Consider the following 11,672-nt stretch of genomic DNA (forward strand, 5'->3'; position numbering starts at 1 on the left):
ATTATACTATCACCTAACCTAGGGATATCAGTCTTTTTCTGAAAAACGACCCAAGAGCCTTTTTCATACACACACACACACACACACACACACACACACACACACACACAGAGTCCAGAAATCTAGAGTTAATGGTTTAGAGATCAATTTAGCTGGCTGCTGCCTTTCTTCCACCCACCCTCCCCCAACTCTGCAAAAAGGTCCTCCCCCAGAAATACCATTCCAGGGTAAATTTGGGATGGGGTTGAATGGACGTCCACCTTTCAACTTTACAAATAGCTCAGAGGGACCCAGAAGACCCTTAAACTCAACCTTTGCATTCTAGATTTAGAAAACGTCTATTCTTTAGAATCCTCCAGCAGTACTTTCAGAAAATTCATTTAGTTACTGACCATGTTTTCACTGGAGTTTCATTTCCTTTATGGGACCATGGAAATAGACACAGAAGACACCTAAAGTCTAGCTCCTCCTTTTATAGATAAGAATATTGAAGCAGAGGAATGATAAGTTATTTACCCAGGGCTACACGATCTGGATTTGAACCCAGGGCTCCCTGAGTCTGGGCCCAGGGGTCTTTCTCCTAAGTCTGTGCTTGCTTGATTTCTTTTTCTGAGATTGGATTAAAATCTCCATTTCTTGTTTTGTTGATTGAGGCATTTTATTCTATTCCATCCTTGGAACAGCTGCCAGAATTATCTTTTAAATGAGATAATGTATGTAAAGAACTTTGTAAACCTTAAAGCCCTATCTAGTGTCAGCTGTCTTTATTATTCCTTATGCCTGGATTTAGTTCTGTCTTTCACAGTTGTACAAATCTTTAGTGGCTCCCTACTGTCTGCGAAATTGAAACGCCTTTGTCTGGTATTCAAGAGGAGAGAGGGAACAAGCATTTATTGAACGTCTGTCATCTACCAAGCACTGTAGAAACATCATCTCATTTGATCCTTGCAACAAAGCTGGGAGGTAGTTGCTATTATTATTCCCATTTTGCAGTTGATGAAACGGAGGCAACAGAAAAACTTCCATGAACTGATGCTGAGCGAAGTGGGCAGAACCAAGCGAACATTGTCCACGGCAACAACAATATCACGTGACGATCGACTCTGACGGACGGGGCTCTTTTTTCACCGATGAGGTGATTCAGGCCACTTCCAATAGACTTGAGATGGAGAGAGCCGTCTGCACCCAGAGAGAGGGCTGTGGGGACTGAGGGTGGCTCAAAGCATAGTATTTTCACCTTTTTTTCTTCCTTGTGTGTGAGGTATATGTGTGTGTGTGAAGAAAATGATCCATTTACTTCCATTCTCTTCATGCACACACCCCCAACCTGCAGATCAAGAATTTGAAATCTAGACAGATGAAGTGAATTTGATCGAGACCACTATGGTAGAGAGCATGAGGCAACATTTGACCCCAGATCCTCTGGCTCCAGAGGCCATGCTCTTTCTACTGTACCGTGATATCTCCAAGAAAAAATAGCTTCTCCTGTTTTTCATATTCAAATATATTTCAAAGATGACTAAATTTCAAACAACTCTTAGGTGAAATATTCCCTCACAATGTGGAGACTCATGGGATTGGGATTAGGGCAAGCAGTCAGACTCCCCAGGGTATTCTCTTATGAAAAATAAAGAATCTGGGCCCATTCAGTCTGGCAGTCAGTCAATAAACATTTATTAAATACTTAGTCTATGCCAGGCACTTTACTAAGAAGTGGGGATACAAAGAAAGGCAAAAAAAAATTAATCACTGCCTTCAAAAAACTCAAAAGGCAAATGGCAACAGTCATGGCAAATGGCCATCTCTGTGCTCACATTGATATACCAGTAAATCTTGAATCTTTGACTCACAGACTCACAGAATTTGAGATCTGGGAGTGATCTCAGCATCTTTCCAATCCACCTCACAGACCAAAGGAAACCCCCCTCCCCCACTCCACCTGTGTTCTATATTCGAGGGATAATACTGATACATAGTAATAATAATAATAATAAAAGCTGACACAGGATATCTCATTTCATTTTAACAATAATCCTGGGAGGTAGGTGCTGTAGGTATGATTTTTCTCTGTTTTACAGATAAGGAAACTGAGGCTCAGAACTATTAAGTAACTTGTCACATAGCTAGGAAGCATGAGAAGAGGATTTTAAAACTCTGTCTTTCTAGACTCCCAGCTCAGCATGTAAGCCTACTATCCTGAGCTGCTTCCCGTACCTTGTTTGATATGAATATTGGCTGATACCCAAAGTAAAGAACAAATAACAAATTAATGAACTGTACTTCTGTTTACAGTCATCAAGGCTAAATGTTTAACCGTGGAATCACAACCTCTCAGAGTAAGACCTTTGGCAAATGGCTTATCCTGTCTTGCTGAATTTTGTGCATTTCTAGAAAAAAGGACTGAGTTTTCAGATACGGTACCCTGGCATTATAATGTTGGAAGGGACCTTAGACATTCATGTCTTGTGGGTTTCAGTTTGTGGTCATTCAGCCTTTGGACAGAGTCCCCCAAGCCGCTCTAAGAAGATTGACTAATTTTTGAAAAGACAGCATGATTTAATGGAAACCCCCACCCTGGTCTTAGAATAAGAGTTTCAAAGCCTTATTTTTCCATTTACTTGCATCATAACCTAACTAAGGCACTTCTCCTTTGTGAGCCTCAGTTTCTTCACTGTAAAACCGGACAAAAATACTAGCACTGCTTCCTTCATACGATTGGTACGTGAAAACTTTTTTTTTTAAATATAAAGCATCCGTGCTCTATTAACATGAGTTGTCATCATCATTATTTTTTGTCTTACACTAAGATTGGAACATTGCTGCTCTGGCTTGTGCCCTCTTTTTTTTTTTTCCCTAAAAAAGCCTGTTATAAAATTTGTGATTGAAATTCAATCTCTCCCCAATCCTTAGTGGACTTACCCTTATAGCCCTGTGTAGAGTCTGCACAGACAGATGTATACCCCCATGGAGAGCCAAACTAACTTTTAGGGATTAAAGGCAGATTTTTGTCAAGTAACATTTAGCACTAATAACCACTTAATTTTTCTGGATTTATAGTTTAGTAAATGTTATGTGGCACAATGGATATAGTGCTAGGTCTGAAGTCAGGAAGACCTGAGTGCAAATCTAGCTTCAGACACTTCCAAACTGTGTGACCCTGGACAAGTCACTTCACCTGTTTGCCTCAGTTTCCTCATTTGTAAAATGAGATGGAGAAGAAAAAGGCAAACCACTTCTGTATCTCTGCTAAGAAATCCCCAAATAGGGTCACAAAGAGTCAGTCGTGAATGAAACAACTAAACAATAACAACAATAAAAAATGTTATGTTAGGATTCACTTTGGTTTCTGGAGTAATGCATGAGCTCTTTAATATGGATACTCTTTAAGCCTAGAAAGAACACCAAGAAGATCTGTCCAGTGGACTAAGGCCCTTCTTTCCCTTGAATTATTTTTAATCTTAAATATCCACCCCATCTTGCCATTTGTACACACGTACATATATGTTAGAGAGTTGCCTAGGGAACTGCTTAGGGAGTTGACAAAAGAAATGACTTGCTCAGAGTTATACAACCAGCAAGTGTAAGAGTTGGAACTTGAATCTGGGTTTTTTTGACTTTATATTTAACCCTCTAGCCACTAGTCTATCCTTCCAATCTCTGTGCTATATACTTGATATCTATCTATAGACATTTATATATTGATAGAGGATCAATAGATCTTTCTTTTTCTTTTTTTATAAAGCTTTTAATTTTCAAAACATGTGCACGGATAATTGACAACATTGACCCTTGCAGAGCCTTGTGTTTCAGATTTTCTCCTTCTTCCCCTCCCCACCCCTTCCTCTAGATGACAGGCAATCCAATATATGTTAAAGATGTTAAAATATATATTAAATCCAATATGTAGAAACATTTATACAATTCTCTTGCTGTACAAGAGAAATGAGATCAAAAAAGAAAGTAAATGAGTAAGAAAACAAAATGCAAGTGAACAAGAGCAAAAAGTGAGAATGCTATGGTGTGACCCACACTCAGTCCCCACAGGCCTCTCTCTGGGTATAGATGGCTCTCTTCATCACAAGATCGGTGGAACTGGCCTCACTCATCTCATTGTTGAGGAGGGCCACTTCCATCAGAATGGATCATCATATAGTATTGTTGTTGAAGTATGTAATGATCTCCTGGCCCTGCTCATTTCACTTAGCATTAGTTCGTGTAAGTCTCTCCAGGCCTTTCTGAAATCATGCTGCTGGTCATTTCTTATCGAACAATAATATTCCATAACGTTCATATACCATAATTTATTGAGCCATTCTCCAATTGATGGGCATCTACTCAGTTTCCAGTTTCTGGCCACTACAAAGAAGGCTGCCACAAACATTTTTGCACATGTGGGTCCCTTTCCCTCCTTCAGTATCTCTTTGGGATATAAGCCCAGTAGTAACACTGCTGGAACAAAGGGTATGCATAGTTTGATAACTTTTTGAGCATAGTTCCAAATCGCTCTCTAGAATGGCTGGATCTGTTCACAATTCCACCAACAATGTATCAGTGTCCCAGTTTTCCCACATCCCCTCCAACATTCATCATTATCTTTTCCTGTCATCTTGGCCAATTTGACAGGTATGTAGTCGTTTCTCAACATTGTCTTAATTTGCATTTCTCTGATTAATAGTGATTTAGAGCACCTTTTCATATGATTAGAATTAGTTTTATCAATAGAGCTTTCTGTTTGTCTAGTTCAGATTTATGATTTCATCGATTTGGGATCTCCTGCTAATGAAACAATAGTCACCTTTTGTAATTAATAGTATAATTGCTTAATCACAGAAATTACAGACTCTCACAGTATGGGACAATTTGGATACACACACACACACACACACACACACACACACACACACACACACATACACGGTATCCCAAATGTTTTATTGCAGTTCCCAGTTATTCAGACTTTAAAAGTAAGATATTTAGGACAAAGTGAAGGGAAAAGGAGGAGTTGTAACTAAATAACCAATCATCTTAAAAATATCTAGGGGGATCAATGAGTCAGCAGTGCCATGTTAGCCCTGAAAGTTCATGAAATTTTATATGGCATTAAGAGGCATTCTTTTTGGTGTCTTGGCACAGTGCCTAACATATAATAGGTACTTAATGAATTCTTGTTGAATTGGCTGAAATCAATCGATTTGAATTGAATGGCATTGATTAGGGAAAACATGGTTCTGTTGTTCTGACCTGAGCAGAGTCCATCTGGAGTACTGTGTTCACTTCTGAGATCCATATTTTAGGAAAGCTGTTGCTAAGTTAGAGATGATCCAGGGAGAGCCATGAGAGTAGTGGAGACCCTTAAGTTCACACCACATGAAGATCACTTGAAGAAACTGGGAATGTTTAGCCCAAACAAGAAAAGCTTTTTGGGAGCATGTGGAGGCAATCCTTGTCACTTCAATAACTGTGATATGAAGAAGGATTGGTCTCCTTCTGATTGCCACTCTCACACACATACCCTGCCCCTCATCCAGAGCAGAGCTACAGAGTTACAGAGAAGTAAATTGAGGCTTGATAGCAGTAAAATTTTCTTAATGATTAGAACCATCCAAAAGTAGACTCTGTGGAAGCAGCAGTGTGTTTCCTTGTCACTGGAGGTCTTTGAGCAAAAGCTTAATGACTACTTCTTGCCTGTCTCATAGAGCAGTAGTTCTCAAACTTTTATTCTCTGTGTTACTATACTATCAAAATTATTAAGGATCTGTTCAAAGAGTTTTTGTTCTTCTGGATTACATTTGTAGATATTTACCATCTTCAAAATAAAAACTAATTTTGAATTTGTAGAACCTCTGAAAGGGTTTCAGAGACACCCCTCTCCCATCCCAAGAATCTCTGGACCAGTCTTTGAGAACCACTGCCTTAGAATCCCACAATATAACCTCCAAGGTTCTTTCCAAACCTGGGATCCTCTGAGTGTTGGATTAGCAAGCAAAGGAAAAAATAAATGTGATTACTAATACATCCTTATTTCCTTGGTATTGATGCGAATCACGACCCCTTTACAAGTCAATGCAACTTTTGGAGTTGCTGCAGCCAAAAACTTTATTTGCTTGTGGCCAACTCGGGAATGAATCTCTGAAATGAACTTGGCTGGTTCTCCCATGACATGCCTTCCATTTCCAGACTCATATTGGAAGTCTTTCCAATTAGGAAGGGCCTGCCAGGACTTGTGCTATCTTGGCATGGGCCATCAAGTGCCTTGGGTCATCCCTCATTACAACGAGGCATGGGAGGAGACATTTAGAGTAGGCTGGTTGATAGCCTATAATTTGTTGCTTAACCCTTGATCGATCAATATTAATGCTCCCATGGAACACAAAATTTGGGAAGAGATGAAAAAATCCCTTAATATGCAATCATAATAAATTACCGAAGCAGAGACATAAAATGCACTAGTAATTATTATTCTAGATAAAGATTGTCTTTGAGCCTAGCTAGGTTTATTCTCCAAATGAATGAGTTCAATACTAATGTGTAGGATAGATGTCCTCACTCATGATCTAGTACAGTGGAGGCCAACGACTTGGATGTGAATCCTGGGTCTGCTAATTATCCCTGGTGTGACTTTGAACAAGTCCCTTTAAAATCTCCTTGGATCCTGATTTCTTCCTCTGAAGAGGTCTAACCAGATGATTTCTGAGTTTTCTCCCAGATCTAGGCTCTGATGGGAAACACATGTACCTACTTATTAATCATTAATAGATACACCCAAATCTCCCTGTTTTAAGGCATTCAGTGCCACCTCCACCAAGGACTAGCATTTATATATATATATATATATATATATATATATATATATATATATATATATATATATATATATATATACACACACACACACACACACACATATATTTTTAGTGATTAGTAATGTTTTTTTTAAATAACTTTTTATTGATAGAACGCATGCCAGGGTAATTTGTTACAGCATTATCCCTTGCATTCACTTCTGTTCCGATTTTTCCCCTCCCTCTCTCCACCCCTTCCCCCTGATGGCAAGCAGTCCTTTACATGTTGAATGGGTTGCAGTATATCCTAGATACAATATATGTGTGCAGAACCGAACAGTTTTCTTGTTGCACAGGGAGAATTGGATTCAGAAGGTATAAATAACCCGGGAAGAAAAACAAAAATGCAAGCAGTTTATATTCATTTCCCATGTTCTTTCTCTGGGTGTAGCTGCTTCTGTCCATCTTTGATCAATTAAGGCTCTCTTTATTGAAGAGATCCACTTCCATCAGAATACATCCTCAAACAGTATCGTTGTTGAGGTATATAATGATCTCCTGGTTCTGCTCATTTCACTCAGACTAGCATTTATATAGCACTTAGTATGTGTCAGTTTTGAATATTTTATTTTTTCCCCAATTACATGTAAAAACAAATTTTAACATTCCACATTTGAATCACTGAGAATTTATTTAGGTTTCGCTCGGATTGCTTCAAATCTCTATTTCTTATTTTGCTCATCTGAATATTTTATGTTTTGGTGCCACTTGTTAATTTTCTCGGAATTCTCAGTTTTGCTGAGAATTCTTTTATTTTTGTAATTTGTGAATCTGCCTTGCTCCTTTTTATTTTGGCAGTTGCATTTTGCCCTCTTTTTCCACGATCAGATTAGTTAATGACTTGCTATTTTTATTAGCATTTTCCCAAAAGAGCAGCTCCTAGTTCTGTGCATCAATTCCAGAGTCATTTTGTTTATAAGGTTTGCTCCATCTCCTTTGATTTTCAAGATTTCTTCTTTTGCTTGCGTTTTAGGGTCGCCGCTGTTTTTGTTTTGTAGTTTTCATTGCACTCCCAGTTGATTGATCTTTTTCAGTTTTGGAAATCTGAATATTCAGAGACATACATTTAGCTCATGACTGTTTTAGCTGCATGAGATAGGTCTGAGTATGTTACTCATTGTCATCATTTTTTTAAAAAACATAATCATCATTTCTATGATTTATTCTTTCACTCATTCATTATTCAGAATTTCTTAGTTTCCATTTGTGTACGCATTTCTTTTTCTTTGTTATTTTTGCTTATTTTCTTTTATTCATGACTAATTTTGTTGATCTAATTTATGGTGAATTTCAGCATGAGAGTCCTCAGTGACTATTCCCATCTTGCCCCAATGGTCTTATATGCTTTCTTTTATGAGTAGACCAAGTTGCTTGAACAGTTTTGTTTTTTCCATTTTGTAGTTTTGAATTGCAATATTATCTTCAAGAGACCCGTTCTTTCACAACACCGACATTACTGTTTGACCTAAGGATTATTAAAATCTAATTTAAAAAGCCATGTCAGGACATATCTGTTTCATCTCTCTGGCTCTGCAGTAGCCTGGAAACTAGCAGCTTGTGTGCTCGGGGTCAGGCTCCAGTGCTCACTTGATGTATGCCACCTGCCTTTCTCCATACCAAGCTAAATCCTGGGGCCATTGTGAAGAGTAATAATTATCATCCCTGAACACTGTGCATATAGAAAAGGCTAAAACAATGCCGGCATTAGGGGCCGTGTTACAGGTGGGCCTCTTCTGAACCACAGATGTATACCTCTAGAAATGCGCATAATTTTTGGTACATTGGCTATTTTGCCACTTGGAGTATAATTTCAAAGAAGTGTTCCTACAGGGGAAAAAAGGGATTCAAAGCTTCATAAGAGAATCACACTTAATAGGGTAAACCTTTTAAAAACACAGTCAACAGAAAAACAACTCTAAAAATAAACTTGCGAGTCAATTGTCGTACTGCAGATCTGTGGACTTACAGAACGCTTTGAGCTTGAGGGAACCTTAGGGATCATCTAGGCCGATTCCCTCATTTTGCAAAAAGGTAAACTGAGGCCCAGAAGAACGGGGAAGTGACTTGCCCATGGTCCTAGAGAGTGGTAGAGCTACGAAGGTGAACGAGGCTTCCCAACTCCAAATGTACTATCTCTTCCCTACACCATATTACCTATTTCTGAGGTGATTTAGGAGAGCAGTTGCTGGTTCCAAATGATGCATTTGGGGTTCAGCATCAAATGTTGAGATTGACGTAGACACCAAATGTTGGGGTTCAGTCACGTGGAGAATTCACGGTGGCCGTTCTCTTTGGCAAAATGAAGAAGTACAATAGATGGGGGGGGCTCGTATAGTTAGCAAGGAAAGGGGTTTTAACAAATAACAATGGAAGAGACAAGTTCTCCAGTGGAACTCACAATTAACCAGGAGAAAGGAAGCACCCCATAAGGTTGGAGTGTGCCCTCAGCTGGCAGGCTAAAACCATAGAGGGATTTAGCACCCTGATAGAGGGAGTTATACTGTATAGGAGAAAGACACTGTGAGACACAGTTGGAGGAGAGAGAGAGACGCTACGGGGTACAGGGACTGGAGGAGGGGAAAGACATCACGAGGTAGAATGCCATGGTGGTCTTTAACCCTAAAAGGGAGGCAGCAAAGATGGCGTGAGCCATGGACAGATTTAGAGGGAAATTTAACCTCAAGGGTTTGACATGACTCGGATTGCTGAGCGGGCATAGCAAGGTGGGGCTACCCAGGACCTCCACAGAGGGGAGGACTATAAAGCTGAGCTGATCCCCATCAGTGCCCTTCCCTGCTTGTCTCAGGGAGTAATTTTATCAGTACTTTAGGCTCTCTCTGCCAACCCCACCTAGTGACCCAGAACCTCATTATTTCCATAGTACTCCAAACTGATAAGTACTCATAGCAAAGAAGTGAAATTTCCTTAGAGATTCAAGAGACAACATTTTTGTTTTTGTTTCTTTTTTTCAGTGAATGTTTTTTAGTAGCTAAATACTTCTAGTAGCTCTGAACAACTCTTCTCTACTTGCACAAGCGTTACCTTCCCAGATATCTAGCATCTTTCCATCTTTTGCTTGGACTAAGAAGTCTCCCTGTTTCCTAAATCTCCCAATCTCTTTTACACAGTTGCCAAGAGATCTGGCTAAAGTACAGATCCAACCAGATCATTCCCCTGCTTAAAACTCTTTGGTGATTCCCCCTGGCCCAAAAGATTAAAAAACAAGCAAACAAACAAAAACCCCGAGTTCCTTAGGCTGGTGCTTCCAGTCCTCTACTCCATTCGGGCCACAGTATGCCGTCCAGCTTTATTTTATATTCCTCAGGAAGCTCTGCTTTTTGCCAAAAATGAACTCCTGGCCATTTCCATACTCGATGCCCTGCTTCCTACCTTCATTCCCTTGTGCAAGCTGTCCTCCCGAGTCCATAATTCCTTCGAATATCTTAGCCTTTCCAAACCCTGGCCTTCTTTCAAGGTTTATATGCCACTGCCTCCTTGAAAACTTTTCAGATCACCTCCAGTTTTTCCTGTCTCCTCCCTCCTCAATGTAATTTGTAACTAATTTTTTATGCCTATCCTATTCCCCTAGTATAATGGAAAGCACTTGAGGGCAAGAACTGTTCACTTTGTAAAGTACCCTGCACTCAGTAACCACTAAAAGAAGTACAAATGCAAGCTTTCTTTGAAGTAAAAGGTTAATGTCGTTTGGAATTGGGCTCCCCCTACTTCTTTTGTCCATTCTCTAACTCAGGGGTTCTTAACTTAGAAGACAGACTTAAACAAATTTCTTTTTGAGAATCATACTTTATTATATTTGGGTTCATTTGTAAAACTATGTTTTTATGCATTTAAAAGTATAATTCTGAACAGTCCCTAGGCTTCACCAGATTGACTTCCCGGGGGGCCCATCTAAGTGTTAAGAACACTTGATTTCCCTTTATTATTTGGAACTCAAAGCTATCACTCCTGCAAATTTTGTAACTTAAAATCTGTTTGAATATCACCTGACCAAAAGCTTTCCCATAGGATGTGGAAATCCTCTTAGAGCCTTAAACATTCCTTGGATAAGAAGCCAGAGGAAGAATCTCAACTGTCCCTGACTCCTTGACATGTAAACCCCATCTCCTCAATCAGCCTGTCTGTGAACCCTCCAAATGTAGTTTAATCTGTAACCTGACTTAGTTTCCCTATACAGTTTGTTTGATGAAGTTTTTTTTCCTTAGAAGATGTATGACGCGTGAGGTTATGACTCTCACTTTGTTCAGCTTTTGTGATATTGAAGAAAGTACGATATTATGGAGCTATCTTCGCTTTAACTTTTATGGCCTAAGAAATGGACAATATTGTAATATGAAAAAAAATTCTTTTCTCTGTCACTCTGATCTAATTTTGTCTATAAGGGGCTTGTAAGAGTCCTAATTTTGGGTTCACATTTTCCCTTAGGACCGAATTTATGCTTGAGCCTGATACTAAAACCTAGGTTTCTACTTCCATCATTCCTGTGTGGTTGTAAACATAGCCTTGGACATACCATATGAACTCAGAGAGGAGATATCTCTCCCATATCAGAGGATGCAAAAAAAGTGAAGAACTCCTGGGCGAGCTAAAGATCTACTTGAATTTCATATGGAGACTTGGAGGTGATCCCTGCTTCTGTAAGGCGATGCCAGCAGATTGCATCCCCTGCCTGCTGAATCTTCTAAACCTCACCAGGAATTACATGTTTGTCACATAGGAACCAGCGTGAGGTTAGGAAGGCTCATCAGTAGGCTGGCCATGGACTGTGAATTTTTCAGCTTCTATAATTCTCAAAGATCATCTATTAAAAAT

Source organism: Antechinus flavipes, chromosome X, assembly GCF_016432865.1.
Source record: "Antechinus flavipes isolate AdamAnt ecotype Samford, QLD, Australia chromosome X, AdamAnt_v2, whole genome shotgun sequence".
Lineage (NCBI taxonomy): Eukaryota > Metazoa > Chordata > Mammalia > Dasyuromorphia > Dasyuridae > Antechinus > Antechinus flavipes.